Source organism: Marmota monax, unplaced genomic scaffold (assembly GCF_021218885.2).
Source record: "Marmota monax isolate L192 unplaced genomic scaffold, Marmota_monax_Labrador192_F-V1.1 WCK01_AAM20220418_F8-fsc00029, whole genome shotgun sequence".
Classification (NCBI taxonomy): Eukaryota; Metazoa; Chordata; class Mammalia; order Rodentia; family Sciuridae; genus Marmota; species Marmota monax.
Window position 1 is genome coordinate 5937851 of NW_026693024.1, and position 17105 is coordinate 5954955.

The window sequence follows — 17105 nt, forward strand, 5'->3', positions numbered from 1 at the left end:
AGAAGGAAAGCGAGGAACCGGGAGATGGGCAAGACATCTCTCCATAGACAGAGAGAGGCAAAGGCAAGACAGGCTTGGGGTTGAGGACTTCCATGGGGGAGGCTCAGGGATTAGAGCTGGGCGGGTCCTCATGCGGGCAGTGAAGGGTGGGGGGTTGGTGTGAGGGAGTGGTGAGCCTTTCTCAGAAAGGTCCTTGGGGGGAAAGCAAAACTTTTTCTTAAGATGGCAGCTGTCACTTAAGATGGCCGTCCAGATGCTAAGCAAGAACCTCACATTCTCCCCTTTTTTGTTTGTTATTGGGCCCCTTAAGGAACAGGGGCATAGATCAATCTTCTGTAGTTTCTTACTGCTGGGAAGGGGCCCTGTCTGGACCCTTGTAAGGGGCTTGGGGTGTCATTGAAGCAATGGTGTGGTCAGGAGGTGCAGGGCAATGCTGACTCTGGATGTCCCAATGCTGGTGAGAGGTTGAAAGTCCTGTAACAGAAGCTGGTTCACAGTTTGGTTAGAGATCCTTTGAGTCTGGTCTGGAATAAATCTAATGATGCAGGGGGCAAAAGGCCTATGACAAGGAGAGAGGTCAGGAAGGAAGTGCCTACTGGGGAAGGGGGCGTAGCTGCCATCCTCAGTTCCAATGGCTGTGGGAAGCTTTGAGGCCTGAAGGAGATCAGAGATAAAGGGGGCTTTAGTAATTGAAGTTCCTTCCCTGGGGAGAAGTATGCGGAAAGCGTATCTGGAGTCAGTGTAGACGCTGAGGGAGGCTCCCTTGGCCACAGTGAAGGCTCTGGTGAGGGCAACCAGTTCCGCCTGCTGATAGGATGTATTATTAGGGAGGGAGCCACTTCCATAACTGAGGTTAGAGAGACTATGGCATACCCTGCCCAACTCCTTCCTGAAGGAAGGAAGCCCTCTGTGAACCATGTGCATGTTGCCTGGAGCCAGGGGCCTTCCTGTACGCGGGAGGGATGTGGAAGTAACTCCTCCAGAGTTTCAGTGCATGAATGGGTAAGAGGAGGAGAGTCCTGAGCAGCGGGGAGGAGGTAGCAGGATTTAAAGGTGAGCAGTGTGGAAAGTGAGACGGGGATCTTCCACCAGGGAAACCTGTAGAAATAACAGGCGACAGGGGGGCAAGGAATGTAAGCCCTTGTAGGTGAGGAGATCCTTTAGGTGACAGGGAGCCAGGATGGTAAGTGGGGCCCCAAAGGTGAGTTTCTTGACTCGTTAAGGCTGCGACCAACATTCGTAGGCAAGGGGCCCATCCCTGAAGAGTAGGGTCAAGACCCTTCGATAGATAAGCCACAGGAGCAAAGGGTGGCCCTAGCATGAGTCCAAGGACCCCTAAAGCAAATCCCTGTTTTTCAGCCCTGTAAAGGTGAAATGAGTGTGTGAGATCAGGGAGATGGAGAGAGAAAGTTTTGGAGTCATTCTTCTGTGTTGTAGCCAAGGGGAAAGTTAAATTGACACTCCCCCCCGCCTTAGCCTGTCTATCAAGTCTACTGAGTCTGTCCTTTGTCATTGTTAACTTACTTCAGTGTGGCCTTGGCCAGGAAGATGGCGGCCTAGGGTTTTACAATGTAGGAGGGCTCTGGGTCCCTTGTTTGTCTAGAAGTCCGGTCTCTGGAGGAATCCAGAGCTTTAGTGGCAAGTAGAAGCCGGGCTGGGAGCAAGAGGAGCAAAAGGAAGGCTTAGAATGGAGGAAGGAGAAGGTCTGCACATAAGGGATTTCCTTCCATTTTCCTGAGCACTCGCAAAAGTTATGGAGATTGGAAGGTTGAACTGGTCGATGGGCCTCTAGATCAGGAGCCAAACCGAGTGGGGCTAAGTGGGCGAGGAGACGGCCGAGAAGTAAGTCAGATGGGATTGGGGAGTCCCCATGGAGAGTTGGAGTCTGGGGCTGAGAGAAAGGACCCGCTACTTCCTGGTCCCGGGCTTTGCCCATAGAGAGTCTTGGCGCCTGGCCAGGGCTTTCGTGAGCTCTGCTGAGGAGCTGAGAACCAAGACCCAGGGTGAACTCGCCAAGGGGAAGGCATGGGCGAGAATCTTGGTGCTGGGCCAGGATCTAAGTTCTAGAGGAGACTTGTCACTGCTGTCTCCAGGGTTAGGAAGGGCGAAGTCACTTACCCAAATGAGGCAGAGTGTGGATAAGAAGAAGAGTGCTAGATGAGTGGGAGAAGGCCTGTGGTCATATTCCTGGGCCCGCAGGCCGGGATCCCAAAGCAGCTCAGATCCCTGGAGGAGAGAGCAAAGCAGATGGGAGAACGTGATCAAGGCTCCTCCGCAAAAAGTTTTGAGAGGGATGTGAATGGGCTCGTGCGTGAGGCCATGGCAGGACTTGAAACATCCCGGACAGTAGGGTCCACCTCGGAGGGGGCTAATGGGAAGGCACTGGCAGATGGAATAGGGGATGGTCCTAAGGTAAGGGTGAGGGTTGGGGGAGCGGCAGGCGAGTCTGGATGGAAGCCTATGAGGGGAGAAGGAGAGTGTACCCCTCAACTTTGTGAGGATGTCCCTTCCTATATGGGGCACAGGGCACTGTGGAATGGCCAAAAAAGAGTGGGTGGAAAACTAGAGAGCCAAAGGTACAAACCAGGCTGGATGTTTGCAAGGGCTGGTAAGGTTTGCCCCCTACCCCGACAACAGAGGTCACAGAATGAGTGGCAGGCCCCCGGAACTCCTTGAGGAATAAATATGTAGCCCCAGTGTCCAGGAGGAAGGAGACAGGCCTACCTGAAATACGCAGTTACCCTGGGTTCCCACAGAGTGGTGGTCGTGGTCAGGTGATGGGGACCTGGGCCTCATCAAACTTCTGCAGCCAGTCCTAAGACTTGGAAAGGGAACCAGAAGGGCTGGATGTCCATGGGCTACTATGGGTTCAGGGACAGTCACAGCCCAGTGTCCTTCCTGATGGCATTTAGGACAAGGGCCTGGAGGCTTGTGATGCTTGGTACATGTATGAGCCCAGTGACCCATCTAACCACATGTAAAACGGAGTCTGGGCGGTCACAAAGGACCTTTCCACAGGCCAGTGGAACTGGACAGATGCTGAGGCCGGATGGATGGCTTGAGTGACATCTGATATTTCTGCTTCCGGGCCTTCTCATCTCTCCCATTATATATCTTAAAGGCCACTCCCAGAACCTCAGCTTGGGGAGTCAGGGGTCCCCTCTCAAGGCACCTTAATATTGGGGAAACTCAGGGAGAAAAAGTAGGTCATGAGTAGTTGTCTTCCATCTGGAGTCTCAGGGTTCAGATTAGTGTATTGTAATAAAGCCTTGGTCAGGGGGTCTAAAAATGCTGAAGGGTTTCATTCTTATCTTGGATGATTTCCTGAAGCTTTTCATAATTGATAGCCTTATGGACGGCCTTTCTAAGTCCTGCCATGAGGCAAGTAATGAATTGGCTTCCACTAGTTATTCCTCCAGGCGAATTATAATCCCAACTGGGGTCCTGACCAGGGACTGCTTCAGTGGCAGTCGGTTGGACAGGGGAGGTCTCATGTACCTCATCGGCATAATTTCTAGGTTGCTCCCAAACTCGCCTGCACTCCTCAGGCAGGAGGGTGTTAGACAAGACCATATGGGCATATATGTGGTGGGACTTGAAGTATTGCACCTAAGCCCCTTTTCTATCTGTGAAAGGTCTGACAAAGAGAAAGGCACATGAACCCGGATTACACCATCTACCTCAGCCACCTCGTGTAGAGGACACAGAGATGCCGGTTGCAGCGGCAGCCCGTGAGCCCGTGGTAGGAGGAGAGAAGGGCGGAGGGGCCGAGGGGACACTTGCAGCCGCGGCTTCATTAGAAAGAAAGGGGAGGTGAGAGCTCAGAGGACTTGTGCGGGAGAGCGAGAGTTGAGCGAGAGGGCTTAGAGAGAGGAGGAGATTGAGGCCAGAGCTGATGGCACAAGTGGATAAGTTTTTGGGGGGTTTAGGTCCAGGTAGGAGAGAGACCCTAGGCTAGCCAGGAGGAGCCTAGAGAACTATGGGAGGGAAGGGATGAGGAGCCGCCCGTGGTGAGACGCAGAAGGTGAGTGTAGAGAGGGGTGTCCCCAGCCTCTAGTATCACCCAGTCCAGAGGATGGCTACACTCAGGGGGTCATCACTCCACTGAGGCTGAGTAAGCGTCAGGGGCAGGGCCCATAGAGGCACTTAGGCACCTGCCTGGGACTAAGTAGGGGCAGAAGCCATAGAGATTAACCCAAGGCCGAGGTCTCACCAAGAACATTTTTCTCAAAAGACCACCTAGAAACCCGGTTGACAGTAGGGACCAGCTGTAGCTGTGAAAGCTGTGGCTGGGGGGTCCCCCTGACCATACAGTAACCCTGGGAGTGCCAGACGATCGATGGTCACTTCCTGGGACCTGTAGGTCATTTAGGTCGACTGGAGACAGGGATCTTACCCGAAATGTCTGGTGGTGGGTGCGGAGAGGGCGTTTGGCAGAATAGAGGGCCTGGTCCCACAATGGAATTTGGATTGGGGCCCTGGGTCACTCAGTGATCCTCAAAGAGGGGAGCAGGCACACTGGGGGACCTGATCCCAGGTTTTGACACCAAAATGAAGGGAAAGCAAGGAACGAGGGATGGGTAAGTGAGAAATGAGAGACGGAGACCAGGCAGAGATACACACAGAGTTCATCTGTCAGAGCTGAAAAACAGAGGCCATCTCTCCATAGACGGAGAGAGGCCAAACAGGCTTGGGGTTCTGGACTTTTATAGGGGAGCCTCAGGGATCAGAGCTGGGTGGGTCCTAATGTGGGCGGTTAAGGGTGACGTTGGTGTGAGGGAGTGGTGAGCCTTTCTCAGGCCCTTGGACAGGAAAGCAGAACTTTTTCTTAAGATGGCAGCTGTCACTTAAGATGGCCATCCAGATGCTAAGCAAGGACCTTATCATCCTGCCTTGGTCAGCAAGGCAGTGACCTCTGAAGCCCAGCTTCCCAGGCCAAGACATGTTTTTCAGTAAAAGGAACAATGACCTGTTGGTTTTTACACCTTGCTGTGAAGTTTTGCAAGTAGCAACCTGTTGAGTCAGTCATCACTGGGTTGGTTCCCCACCCCCTTCTTTATTACTAGAGATAATCTCAGAGCTTTAGAAACCTCTGCGTTGAGAAACTATCACAAAAACATACTTTTGGAGAAAAAAAAATACGTATACTTTTTGTTCCCTAAAAGTGTGTGGTTATCACCCCAAGAACAAAGCCCCCAGCTCTGTGCTGGGTCCCTCAGATGTGGTTTATCCCCTTGATGATTCAATATCCACCTCCCCAGGCTGGGGGAGCAGCTGCGTGGCAGAGAGCGTGCCGAGCCTGAGGAGGCCCTGGGCTCCATCCCCAGCACCTCAGACACACACACACACACACACACACACACACACACACACGCATGCCTTCCTCATTCTCAATTTCCAATTTTCTCAGGATGGAGGGACTCTTCCATCGCCTGGTGGCGCTGCCGATTTTGAAGTTCAAGTCACAAGCTCCAGAGATCACCTGTGCGTCGAGGGTGTGGGGAGGAATTAGATGCAGGTGAAGAGTCTGTGCTTCTCTGAACCGTGGCAGGTTCTGTCCTCTGTCTGGGCCATCACAGACTCTAGGACACTGAGCTGGATGTGGTGTCCGCAGCCACACTGAAACCGGGGCCAGGACATTTTGAAGACCCAGGGCTCCTGCACGTGGGCAGGTCTGGTCTGGAGAGGGAGATCCTGGCATGTGAGTGATTCATCTGTGACTTGGGCCACTCCATGGCAGAGTGCATGAGCTTGCACAAGCACACGCATGTGATCTGCAGGGGCGGGGGGACACTTTTTAGCAGCTTTGTTGACATGTCATCAACACGACAACACTGCACATATTTAAATTGTACCCTGTGACAAATTTTGGCAAATTTTCACATCCCCCTCTAGCCCCGCCATGAAACTGTCACCAAATTAAGACAGTGTACGTATCTGTCAGTCCCGAAAGTTTTCCTTCTGCTGGTGGTAATCCCTCCCCACAGACCCTCCCCACCCTGTCCCATCCCAAACAACATGCTGATCTGCTTTCTATCACAGTAAGTGGATTGCAAACTGCTTACAATACAGTTCTGAGCCCAGCAGGCAAATACTTTCTTTTTGTAGGAGGAGCTTGTTATCATGTGTTTAAATTTCTCCATTCTGAGAGGGAGGGAGGGAGGGAGGTAATCTGGTGCGGGCTCCTCCTATGCCATGCCCTAACCTGAAGCCCCCACTCCCCTGGCAGCCCTGATCCCGCCTCTATGAGCTCTCTGGCTCTGCCCCATGACCTGTACTGGGCAAGTTCCCAACAGCCTGGACAGCCTGCTGCAACCTCCCCCCCCCCCCCCCCCGCACCGTGACACTGAGCTGCCAGCACAGGAGACTTCCCCTTTCTCTCCCTTACAACCTTTCCTCCTGTCCTGCTCCTCCTGCTACTGGCTCTATCTGCTCCTGTCCCACCTCCTGCAGCCCTGCAGCCCAGGGCCATGTAAGCAGGCTCTTCTGTCTCCCCAGTCTGTTTGCAGAATCACAGCTCTGACCTGGCCCTGCCCAAGGACACCCCACTCCTCCCTTCTCCACAACCTGAACCTATGGGATTCAAGGGGTGGCCCCACTTCTGCATCAGGACCACCTTCTTCTAATGCAAGAAGGGTGTCCAGATGTTGGATAGTGTGTTCATCAGCTTTTTGTTGCTGTAACCAAAATACCGGACAAGAACAACTTAGAGGAGGAGAAGTTTATTTGGGCCCATGTTTCAGAGGTTTTGTCCCTGGTTGGCCAACTCCATTGCTGTCCTGCCTTTGGCAGATGGTGAAGGTACTGTTTTTCTACAAAGTAGAAGATCTTCACATCTGTGAAGGTGCTAGTTCCTTTCACAGAACACAATAGGGATCAGAACAGTGGGACTTGTAGGGATGTGGAGATTTAAAGGCTCCAAAGGAGGTAGCTTCACACACAAAAGAACACTAACCCCAAAAGAAAATACTGATACCTTGGATGATAGCAAAATTAGTCACTTCCTTTTGTCAATAGAGAGGGGGGTGCTGGGGTTGTGGCTCAGTGGTAGAGCGCTTGCCTAGCATGCATGAGGCACTGGGTTCGATTCTCACACATAAATGAGTAAATAAAATAAGGTCCATCAACAACTAATAAAAATATTTGAAAAAAAAGAGGGGGGGAGTCACAGTATTAAACAGCGTTATGTCCCTATAACAAACACCTAAGAAAAATCAACTTATAAAGAGAAAAGGTTTATTTTGGCTCACAGTTTTGAAGGCTCCCATTGCCTTGGGCCTGTGGTGAGGCAGCACATCATGGCAGAGGCACAGAGTGGAGCAAACCCACTTGCCTCTTGGCCAAGAAGCAAAAGTGAAAGAGAAGAGGGTGCCAGGGTCTCACCAGCTCCAATGACCCAAAGACCTCAACCTCTTTTTTCCTGATTCTATGAATTTTATTTGTTTAGATTTTTCATACAAATGAAATAATATTTTGGGTAGGGCTTATGTAACATAACACCATGTCATCCAGATCCGTCCTCTTGAATCCGCATTGTCAAAAGTTAGGTCCTTCCTCTAAGAGATTCCACCACCTTCCAAGAGAAGCTCCCTGGGGGGCCAAGCCCTTAACAGGTGGGCCATGGGGAACATTTAGGAGTCAAACCACAGCAGTCACAGATAGAGACATATGTCTGTAACATACCTAATAGGCAAAGCATTGTGTTTATTTTATTGGTTGTTTTTAGTCGTACATGACAGTAGAATCCATTCTGACATAATTATAAAAACATGGAATGTATCTTGTTCTAGTTCAGTCTCTAGAGCTTCTCCTTCCCTCCCCTCACCCCCTCACCCCCTCAGACAGGGAGGAAGAAGGGTGGGAGAAAAATCTCTGAACCCTGTCAGCCATGAGATAAATGGAACTAAGAAATAGTAATAGTAAGAAATAGAAATAGTAAGAAATCAACACACATCTACTCGAATGGCCAAAATCAAAAGCATTATTAACATGTTGATGAGTGTGAAGTAACTAAGTGCTCAAATGTTGCTGGTGAGACAAGAAAACAGCTGGACCGCCTTGGGAAAACCTTTGGCAGTATCCACAGAGGCCAAGCCGACTCTGTTACTCAGAAATCCCACTCCCAGGCACAGGCCTGAAAGAAATACAGATGTTCACTAAGGATGTGCCCCAGCATGTCCGCAGCGGTACCTCATAATAGCGCATATGTGGGTCAGTAGGAGAACAGACACACACACTGTAATGTGTTTACAAATAGAATCCTTATGGTAACAAAAATGGAATATCTGTGGTCGGTGGAGGGATCTCATGACCACAATGTTGAACTAAAGAAACCAGATACAAAAGAGTTGGTGCTGCAGGACTCCAGGTAGATGTGCACTGAACACGGCATTAGAACACTTGCTCTGTCCTGACATGGTTATCATTATGGTTTACATATGAGATGTCCCCCCAGAAGTTCACTGAGAGACTCAGTGGCAACAGGAGGATGGGTGTTGGTGGTAATATTCTTTTTTTTTTTTTTTTCCAGCGCTGGGGGTTGAGCCCAGTGCCTTGAGCATCTAGAAAGTGCTCTACCGCTGAGCTATCTCCCCAGCCCATAATATTCTATGTCTTGATCTAGGGTCTGGTCCCCGGTGTGTTCCCTCTGAGACAATTCATCAAGCTGTACTGAGGACGGACGGCTTTTCTGTCCATATATTCGACTTCAAGTTTTTAAAAGTTTATTTTTAAAAGATCTTCCAACTAAGAAGCACTAAGCAGATACCCCCCTGATTTACAATGACTTAATGATGATTTTTTTCAACTATGTGATACTGTGGAAGTGCTATACATTTGGAAAAAAACTTGTTTTGAATTTGGATCTTTTCCTAGGCAATAAGAGGAAACAGCCAGTGGTCTGTGGTGTGCTGGGTTGCTCAGCTGGGAGGTTTGATAGGGTAGGAGTAGTAAGAATATTTTTGACATGATATTTTCAATGTACGATGGGTTTGCCTGGATATAACCAATAAGTCAAGAAGCATCTGCATTTTATCTAAAACACTCTCCTAATACCCTCTCTTGTTCTTTTTGCACCACATAATAATACAGGAAAGATTTCATCAGACTGGTTTCCACGAAATAACTACATTTACATGTGTACCTCTCAAAGGCTCAGGCATTCTTTATGACTATAGAGGGAAAAATGAGCGCTGTGAGTTCTGGGATTAATTGATAAAGAGAAGGGCAGGTCTCTAAATCAACCAACTGACCCATGGAACTGAGGTACGTCAAGCAGAGAAATGTGGGATTGGCTTCGTTTTCTTTCAACTCTTTACTTTTACTTATGGAATGAAAGCCTTCATTCAGTTAAAGAGATTTGCAGTTTGGTAGAGCACAGAGGAAAGATATTTTTTATGCATGAGAGAGGTCCTTTCTCAGAGACAGACCTGAATATGTATGAACCCTCTGTCACTAAGCATTTACCTAGGGTGAGCTCCAGACCTGGGGCAGAGCAGGACAGTGGAGGAGCCTGAGCCGGGAGGTAGAGTGTCTTGACTTTGACAGGTCGGTTGGCCTGGTGAGAGGTTTCGAGGTCCAGTCTATCCAGTTCAGGTCTATATGGCAACTCCTCCTTTCTGTACTGCTTATGCTAGCCTTGGGGATCCAAAAATAAATTAAGTATTATATCCTATTCTTAAGGGCAGTGACTTAGTCTGCTTGAGTTACTATAACAAAACACCACAGACAAGGTGGCTTATAAATAATAGAAATTTATTGCTCACAAGTCTGGAAACTGTAAATCCAAGATTGTCACTGGCAGACCCAGGTGTCTGGTGAGGGCTGCTTTCTGGTTCATGGATCGCACCTTCTTGCTCTATCCTGACATGATGAAAGGGGCAAGGGAGTTCTCTGAGGTCCCTTTTGTAAAGGCATTGTTATGGTTTAGATTTGAGATGTCCCCCAGAAGTTCACGTGTGAGACAGTGCGAGAAGGTTCAGAGGTGAAGTGATTAGATTATGAGGTGTGACCTGATGAATGGACTCATTTACTGATATGGATTAACTGGGGGGTAATTGTAGGCAGGTAGGGTGTCGCTGGAGGAAGTGGGTCGCTAAGGGTTACTTCCGGGTTACCAAGACCTCAGCAGCCTTCTTCTGTGATGCCCTTCCTCACCTGGGCCCAGCATTATGGGCTGAGCCTCTGAAACCTTCAGCCAAAATAAACTTTTCCTCCTCTAAGTCTTTCTTGTCAGGTCTTTTGGTCACAGTGATGAGACAGCTGACTAAAACCAGCATTTATGAGGTCTCCAACTTCACGACCTAATCACCTCCTAACAATCCCCCCACCTGATGCTCCTTTTACACTGGTGACTAGGTTTTGACATGAATTTTTTTGGGGGGGAGGGGACCTAAAAGCCTTCAGACCACTTAGGTAGGAGGCTATAAGAGCAGATTACAAGACAAAGTGATGATACGGATGTTATGACAGATGCTATCAGTACACGATGGCCCCGGACAAGCTGCTTACCCTCTCTGTGCCTCGGTTTTCCCATCTGTGAGCTGGGGATAAGAAAATACCTCCCTCACAGGGTTTTGTAAGGATACAAGGAGATATAACACTCAGTGAGGTGCCCAACATGCAGTTGTAAGAACCGTAACCTCTCAGTGGATTAATCCACTTGATGGATAACTAATTCATGTGGATTAGTGGGTGCTAACTTGGGCAAATGGGGAATGACTGGAGGAAGTAGATCGCTGGGGACATAGCCTTGAACTCTCTCTGTCCACTGCCCCTTCTTCCTTTGTCTGCTTCCCAGCTGCCATGAACAGAGCTGCCTTCCCCCGCCACGCCCTTCCACCATGTTGTTCTACTCACCTCAGGTCCAAAGCAATGGAGTTGGTCCACCGTGGACTGAACCTCTGAAACCATGAGCCCAAATAAACTTTCCCTCCTCTAGCTCTTCTTGTCAGATCTTTTGGTCACAGTGACGAAAAGCTGCCCGACACAGAGGTGATACCTCAGCTGGGTCTAAAAGGGGGAGTTTGAGGGGGTGAGGCCCACGAGGAGAACACAGCCCAGCAGCGGGCATGGCTGAGAGTGTCCCAGAGACGTGAGACAGGGTGGTGCTCGAGGTGGAGCTGGAGTCTAGGGCAGAGGAAATCTGGGGCCAGGTCTCTGAGGGCCTCATATACTAGAGAATGGGCTAGAATCTGTGACTGGGAACCATGGAAAGGATTTTTTTAAAAAATGCTTTAGAAGTCTGATCAGCAGCACTTGGCGTTTGACGGGTTAGGGTTGAAGGAAAGAGGAGTCAGTGACGATGGCCAGGTTTGTAGCTTGCAAAAATGGAACAGACGACAGTGGGAGGAAAACTGGGAGTGTTGGAAAGGGGCCATGCGTTCTGTTCCGACCCCGCTGGGCTGGAGGTGCCTGTGGACAATCTCCAGCGAGCAGTTGAATGCATTCCTCTGAGGCTCCGGGAGATGGGACAGTCCTGTGTGTGTAGGTGGTGCCAGGGCAACGCGAGAGACACCCAGGGAGTGTGTGTGGCCCGAGAGGAGGGGTTCCCTCAGGACCAGCAGCACCTCCGACAGGCTGAGGAAGAGGATGGGTGGGTGGGAGATTTCAGAACAGAAGATGGGACACACAGGGGCCCTGAAAAGTGTGTGCTCAGGAGAAGACAAAGAAGACAGGACCCAACAGAGTCTGGTGGCCGTTTGTTAGTTTGCTGCTGTACCAGAAGAGCACAGGCTCCAACAACAAAAATCTATTTTATCACATTTCTGGAGGCGGGAAGCCCAAGATGGCGGTGTTGGTTTCTCCTGGGCCTCTGTCCTTGCTTTGGAGTCTGCTCTCTGAGTCCTCCTAGGGTCACTCCTGGGTCTGAGTGTGTGTGTGAATTTCCTCTTCTTCTGAGGACACCCCGTTGTATTGGATTAGGGTCACCCCAATGATCCTCTCATTCCTTAATCACCTCTGTGAAGGCCCATCTCCAAATACAGCCACATTCTGAGGTATTGGGAGTGAGGACTTCAACAAGTAAATCCTGGGATCTGGAGGGGGGGACACAATTCAGCCCACAACTGACCAGTGGGATTGGCCATTGGGAAGTCATCGGTGAGTTCAACAAGAGGGGGATGAAGCCAGGCTGCCAGATGGGGGAGGAGGGGATGGAGAGGGAAGGAATGGGGGCAGGCTGGGGGCCCACAACAGACAGGAGCTGGGCGGAGGAGTCTCCTGCTCAGGAGAGACGGGAACAGGTCAAAGGCCGAAGAGACACGAGAACCGAGGGAGGGAAGGTGAGAGGTACAGGCTCCAGAGCCTTGTGCTTTCCCACGCCACCGGAGCCCCTGCCCTGCTAGCTGGGAGGCCTCAGCCTGGGTCCAGCCACTCAGGGACTATTTCAGACTCTAACACAATTTAACTCCTGTCCCTTTAGGCCTGGTGACTTGCCTCAGAGACAAAAATAAATAAATAAATAAATAAAATTAAAAATATAAAAAATAAAAATCAAGAAACAAGCTGGTCATGGTGGTGGGAGTAAAAGGGGACCCCGGAGGGTCTCTCCCTAGGACTTAATGGAACAGAAATTTCAATTCAGTGAGTTCAAAGTATTCCTTCCCTAGCCACAAAACATTTTCTAAATTTAAAAAAATTGTTTCTTTCACTTACACGAGGCACTTAAGAGTCGTCAAATTCAAAGACATGGGCGCTTGCCAGGGGCTGGGGAAGAGGGGAAGGGGTACAGAGGTTCAGTTTTGGAAAATGAGAAAGTTCTGAGGATGGATGGTAGTGATGGCTGCACAGCCATGTGACCACACACACACACACACACACACGCACACGCACACATCATATACACATATTTTTCCCAGTGTTGGGGATTGGACCCAGGCCTCGTGCATGCTAGACAAGCCCTCTACCACTGAGCTACACCCCCAGCCTTGTGACTCTATTTAATGCCTCTGAACTGTGTTCTTAAAAAAAAAATGGTTAAAATGGTCAATTCTATGATGCATGTTTTACCACAATTTAAATAAACAAAGTGTTTCAAAGAACAGCTTCCACCGCGTCTGCTTCCCTCCTCGACATGCATATTTGAATATTGGAGACAAAATGTCTCTAATGTTCTCCATCCGCAAAATGTTTGTTTTTAAGAAACCATCAGGAGGAGCTTTTCCCAGAGCCGTCTGCGAAGTACAAGTAACCTGACCTTTCCCAAGCCTTGAAGGAGAGTTAAGGAGTTGGGGCCATCTTCTCCACCCACCGTTCCATCCAGCTGACACTAACTGGGCAACTCCCAGGAGCAGGCAGGGGAGGGAGCCAGGAGATTTGTTGGTCTCATTACTTTGCGTTTGTTCCGACTTGGCTTGTTCACAGATGTCAGCCCCTGTCTGAAGCATGTAGCTGAGGGTGGGCAGTGCCAGAAGCCGGGGGGCTTCCTGCCGGCCTCTCCTCTCAGTCCCTCCTTCCCGCATGGGGCAGAGGACCCAGGTCATTCCCATAGGCTGACCTCAAAGGTCCAAGTGCCCTGCAAGACCACTGCGGGGCGGTGGGGGAGTGGTGAAGGGCAGCTGGGATTCCAGAAAATTCTGAATGAAAATAGCAGCCGCAGAATGGAATGGCTTCGCAAACTGCAGCTGATGATTCGCTGGCTGCCTTGGGTTTTGGCAGAAGCATTAGGAAATCTGCCACCAAAGGATCCAAAGAGAGCAGTGGAAAGCGAGAGGAAGGAAGAGGGAGGCTGAAGGAGTCGGGGAAGGATGGGGCCAAGCTGCTGGAGCCCCCAGCTCCCAGCCCATCCCCCTCACAACCTCAGGCCCCATTTGGCTGTGTGACCCAGGAGGCCCCAAAGCCAGCATACATCAGCACTTGGAGCAGCTCCAATTTCAGCTGAACTTGACCATGTGTTACCCTGGGATGGAGTAACCCGATGCCCGATACTCAGAGCCAGTTACGGCTTTGGGCTCTGGCGGCCTGGGGCGCGGAGCCCACTTTTCAAGCACACCAGAAATGTGCGTGTTGTTTCTCAAATGGGTCAGCAGATTGCTGCGGGGGCCAGGGCTTTGATGGAGTGAATTTGGACACGAATCAAATATTTAAATGGATGTTTTCCTTCTCGGGCAGCAGGACCACTGCTGCTTACCCGTGAACTTGTTTTTATATAAGATCTGGGCTGCTTTAAATTACAGTTTTTTTTTTATTCTTGACTGTGCCTGGGGCAGACAGTGGCTGCATTTGAAAGCTCTGGGCTACTGTCAGGCCCCAGAGGAGAGAGCAGCTCACCTCAGCTCACCCTTTGGCAGTTAAGTGCAGTTATTAGGAAAACAATTCATTTGTTCCCTGGCTCCGCGTGGCCATGTATTATTTAAACACTGGGTCTTGGAGTATGGCCGAGAAACAACTTGCTGTCTGCTCCCCTTCAAAATGAAGGGATATGGCAAATCGTTCAGCTCTGTCTCTTTTCAGTTCCTTGGGTTAAAGGAACGCAAGGAGGTGTTTATGGACATCCTGCAGGGCTATGAGACGCTCATCTTGGTGAATATAGACATCCTGCTTCCTTTTGAAAAAATAGCATTTTGTCAAATTTACCTGAAGTGTTTCTAGATATTTTAACTCCCCCCCACCCCCGGCGTTCCTCCCTCCTCTCCATTCATAAAGACAGGCTGAAGAAATGTGGGGTCTCTACATACTCCTTCCAGGACCTGGCCTGCAGCTGAGTCTCCACCCTTGGCTCCTAGATGCTGGCACAGGGCAGACAGTGGCAGTTGCAAGGACCCTTCTAGGAAGGTGCTGGAATTTTGGAAATTCCACTCCCACAGGAGTCCAAGGAGCCCTATGGCCAAAGCTTCCCTATGCTCTTTGGAAAAGGCAGGCAGGATGTTTTCCTTCAGGAAAGGGCGCTAGGAGGGATGCTGGCTTCTCTCTACTCACCATCCAGGGTTCTGCCTCTATCCTCCCAAGGTGGAGGCCCAGCCCCGAGGTGAAGTCCAACTACTGGTCTCTTGCCTTCCTATGGTTACTCTTTGTCTGCATCATCTGATGTCAGAAATACACATCACCAGTGTCCCCTTTACTTATGCTGCCTCCTAAGTGTCAACTGCACAGTGTGTGTGTTGACTACCAGGCTAAGAACCAGCCACATTCCCAGGAGAAGTTTCTACCTCGGCATAGCCAAGCACACACCATGTGCTGACTCAGACTCTTTGGGAGACAGGCCCAGAGTCAAGGACACAGGTGAACCCTTCCTGGTGAACCCACGGTCCCCGGGAGGAACCACTGACCTAAACCAATGTCTCTAGGAACCAAAGCTAAAGAGGAGCCTAGTGCACAGTTTGCTGAAAAGGAAGAGGGCTGGCTGCCTACCTATGGGGTCCATGGGGGAACTGAGTGAGTGTGTGAGTCAGCTGCTTCACCACTGTGACCAAAAGACCTGACAAGAACAACGAAGAGGAGGAGAAGTTTACTTTGGCTCACAGTTTCCGAGGTTCAGTCCATGGCCAGCTGACTCCACAGCTCTGGGCCCAAGGTCAAGGAGTACATCATGGCAGAGGGTCATGGCAGAGGAAAGCAGCTCAGGACACGGCAACAGGAAGCAGAGAGAGCTTTGTTCACTAGGGACAGAGTAGAGGCAAGCCCCCAGTAACCCACCTCCTCCAGCCACATCCTGTCTGCCCAAAGTTACCAACTAGTTAATCCATATCAGTGGATTAAGCCACTGATTAGGTTACAACTCTCTTAATCCAATAATTCTGACTCTGAATGTTCTTGCGTTGTTTTACGAATGAGCTTTTGGGAGAAACCTTATATCTAAACCACAACAATAAGCAAATGCTCTCAGGTGCACAGTACTACCCAGCATGTGATAAACTGGGTACTTTTTTCCTCCTGTGCTATAGGAATCCCTCAGAATCCAATCCTTAGACATCACACGTGGTTCTACTTAAATACAGAGAAAAGTCCAAGATGACACTCAGCATCCTGAAGCCAAACGTTTCCAGGTCAGATGATTCTAGGGTTGGCAGGTTCTCCCTTAAAGATGTGAGAGCTGCTACCAGCATCTAGAATCAGGGTCACCTGCCACTGCTCCATTTCTGTTTCTCTGGCATCTGTGGAGGTCTGGAAGACTGGAGTATCCATAGTTGTCCCATCCAGGAAATCCCAACCCACCAGGCCTGCGGAGGTTTTGAAGTCACCTCCTAGCCTTCTTGACTTAGAGTCAATGGGCTATGTGGCAAATCACATCACAGGGGAGAAACAGCAAAGTGTCTACTAAATGAATTGTCAAAATTCCTGAAGCACCCGGGAGCCTGGTAGTGACATCTCCAGACATTTCTGGCTCCATAACCCATGATTTCATTGGTGGAGTCCAGACTTGAGGGGAAAAGATAATGCTTTTCTTTATTTAAAAAAAAAAAGAATATGTTTTGGAAAAAAAAGATAAATCATTTGGTTTTATGAGATCACATTGCTCAGATACTAAAGCCAGACAAGTAAGGAAAATTAAAGGCAATATCCCTGATGAACACAATGGCAAAAATCCTCAATAAAATAGTAGCAAACCAAACTCAAGACCCAGATTAAAAAAATCACTCACATGATCAAGTGGAATTTGTCCTTGGAATGCAAGGATGGCCTAATACCAATAAATTAATAGATTTGACACACCACTGTAACAGAATGAAGGACAAAAACCATATGATCATCTCAAGAAATGCAGAAAAGCCATCTGACAAAATTCAACATACTTTCGTGATAAAAACTCTCCATACATTAGATACAGAAGGCATCTCAGCACAACAAAGGCCATGGGTACAAACCCCATCACTAACATCTTACACATCGGTGAAAAGTTGAAAGTTTTTCCTCTAAAATCAAAAACAAAACAAGGATGCCCACTTTAATCACTTCTGTCCAATCTAACGCTGAATGTCCTAACCAGACAATTAGGTAAGAGAAATAAGTAAAAACCCTCCAAATCCAGAAAGAAGTTAAATAGTCTCTGTTTGCAGACATGATTTTATACATAGAAAACTTGTAAGAACATAAAATTGTAAGAGCTAACAAATAAATTCAGTAAAGTTGTAGGATATAAAATTAACATATAAAAATCACTTTCATTT